Here is a 3,027-nt window from a genome sequence, read left to right as displayed (position 1 = left end):
TCACTGACACAGACCAAAAAAAAAAAAAAAAAAAAAGAAAGAAAGAAAAGAATTATAGACATTATTGTGATCACTATTTATAGGAACCGTGGGATGTGATTAAAAAAACCCTCTTTTAAGGGTTTTTTTTAGTATTATATGGTTTTTCCAATTTTCCGTTTTGTGCTGTTACTATGACCCACAAACCAGTCCTTTTGTTGGCTGGAATTTTTTTTCCTCCTGCTTTATGACCAAGGAGTGTCTTTCTAAGAATCTGGTAGCCACCTCTTTAAAGTGGAAACATCAGGAGTTCCCATCGTGGCGCAGTGGTTAAGGAATCCGACTAGGAACCATGAAGTTGCGGGTTCGGTCCCTGCCCTTGCTCAGTGGGTTAACGATCCGGCGTTGCTGTGAGCTGTGGTGTAGGTTGCAGAGGCGGCTCGGATCCCGCGTTGCTGTGGCTCTGGCGTAGGCCGGTGGCTACAGCTCCGATTCAACCCCTAGCCTGGGAACCTCCATATGCCGCGGGAGCGGCCCAAGAAATAGCAACAACAACAACAACAAAATAAAAAATAAATAAATAAATAAATAAATAAATAAAGTGGAAACATCAGGTAGCCTTGTTGTTGTTCCATTTTTGGCCACCCCTCCACATATAGAGCTCCTGAGCCAGGGATCAGAACCAAGGCTCATTCGCTACCTAACCCACCCCATTGCAGCGGCAATACTCACTGTGCCAGGCTGGGGAGTGAAGCTGCATCTAGCACTCCCAAGACACCAATTCCCTTGCACCACAGCAGGAACTCCTGGTAGCCATTTTTTGAAGTGCAAATGTCAAGGGAGAGAGTTCTCCTAACTTGTATTTCTTTTTCTTTTTTTTTTTTTTTTTTTTTTGTCTTTTTGCCATATCTTGGGCCACTCCAGCGGCATATGGAGGTTTCCAGGCTAGGGGTCTAATTGGAGCTGTAGCCACCGGCCTACGCCAGAGCCACAGCAACACACGATCCGAGCCGTTTCTGTGACCTACACCACAGCTCAAGGCAACACCGGATCGTTAACCCACTGAGCAAGGGCAGGGATCGAACCCGCAACTTCATGGTTCCTAGTCGGATTCGTTAACCACTGTGCCACGACGGGAACTCCTAACTTGTATTTCTTTAGGAGCCTAACCTCAGCGCTCAAATTGTTACAATTTGGAAAACTACCACCAGTCAAAGAGATGCTTGACTTTCTTCTGGATAAAGTAAAAAACCTAACAATCACCTCAATTACTGTTCTGTCAAGTCCATTTATTTGAGGACTAGTTACTGGTTACTGTTTATCTTGAATATAAGTATGTTATGGTATCTGCTTGACTATATAAACGGGTGTGACTTCTTCTAGTCTTTGTAATTTCTTAGTTCACCTGTGACAAGCATCAAACTATGGCTTAATGATGACTTAACAAGAAAATTGTTTTGGCGTTCCCTTGTGGCTCAGCAAGTCAATGATCTGGCATTGTGATTGCTGTGGCTTGAGCTCAATTGCTTTAGCATGCCACATGTGCAGCCAAAAAAAAAAAAAAAAGACATTTTATGTGCATGCAGTTGAAGTCAATTATACTGATATAAAACATTTAAAAATTAACAAAAACTTCTAACCATTTTACTTTTTATTATTTTCTATGTTCTAGACATTATTTGCAGCTACTGTATGACTATGCCACAAATTTAGAATACAATTGTGCACTACTGACACCTATTCCCAACTCCATGTTCAGTAACACCATGTTGCTGATTAAAAATTGGCCACAGTGGGAGTGTTTACACCAGGGAAATTAGAACACAATACAAATCATGGTATTGTTGCATATGTAGACTTAAACTGATCAAGAATATATTAATAATGCAGATTAAAATATATGCTATATGTAGACACTGCATTATGTACAGCTCAAAAGACATTCAGGAAATATTTCTGAATATTTAAAACAAGATAGAGGCAGCAGGTTGAGGATCCAGCATTATCTCTGCACTTACTCAAGTTGCTGCTGTGACATGGATTTGATCCCTTGCCTGGGAAAGTCCACATGCTGCAAGCATTGTCAAAAAAAAAAAAAAAAAAAAAAAAAAAAAGAAAGAAAGAAAGAAAAGAAAAGAATTTATTCCATTGTTAAAGACAATTATTTCTTAAGACAGAGAAGTCACATCATTGAAGAACAAATGAAGTTCAAAAAAATCTTGGTTGTTTCACTGTCTTCCAAATTGTTAAAGAAAAGTGAAGTAGCCAAAATTCCTTTTAAAAAATAAGCACAGACATGGTGGAGGATAATGTGAGAAAAAGAACGAATAAATATATGTATGACTGGGTCATTTTGCTGTACAGCAGAAATTGACAGAATATTGTATATCAACTATAATAGAAAAAATAAAAATCTTAAAAAGGAAATAAGCACAAGAGTTCCCGCTGTGGCACAGTGGCTTACAATCCAGCTTGGTTCAGTCTCTGATCTGTGGCCTGGTGCAGTAGGTTAAGGATCTAGCGTTGCTGCAGCTGTGGCATAGGTCACAGCTCTGGCTTGGATTTGATCCCTAGCCCAGGAACTTCCAGATACCATGGATGTGCAGAAAAAGAAAAAAAGTATACTGCACACATCCACAGTGAGGACTTAGGACCATTCAAGGAGATGTAACTGGGGCATTGGAACAACATGGAGCCATGTCCAAGAGGAACAGAATACTTCCAGTCCAGGGATCTGGTGGCTAAACAGGTTTCTCCTGAACACATTTGGGTTTGGGGTTTTTTTTTTTTTTTTGCTTTTTCAGGGCCACACCTGGGCAAATGGTTGTTCCCAGGCTAGGGGTTGAACCAGAGCTGCAGCTGTTGGCCTATGCCACAGAAACTCAGGATTTGAGCCAGATCTGTGACCTATACCACAGCTCATGGCAGCGCCAGATCCCAATACAAGTCCTCATGGATACTAGTTGGGTTCATTACCACTGAGCCAAAAGGGGAATGCCCTTATTGATTTTCTGACTAGATGATCTATCCATTGTTGAAAGTGGGAAT

The sequence above is a fragment of the Sus scrofa genome, chromosome 6 (genome assembly GCF_000003025.6).
Source record: "Sus scrofa isolate TJ Tabasco breed Duroc chromosome 6, Sscrofa11.1, whole genome shotgun sequence".
Taxonomy (NCBI): Eukaryota; Metazoa; Chordata; class Mammalia; order Artiodactyla; family Suidae; genus Sus; species Sus scrofa.
The sequence above is the reverse complement of the archived record's forward strand: the minus strand, read 5'-3'. Positions refer to the sequence as shown.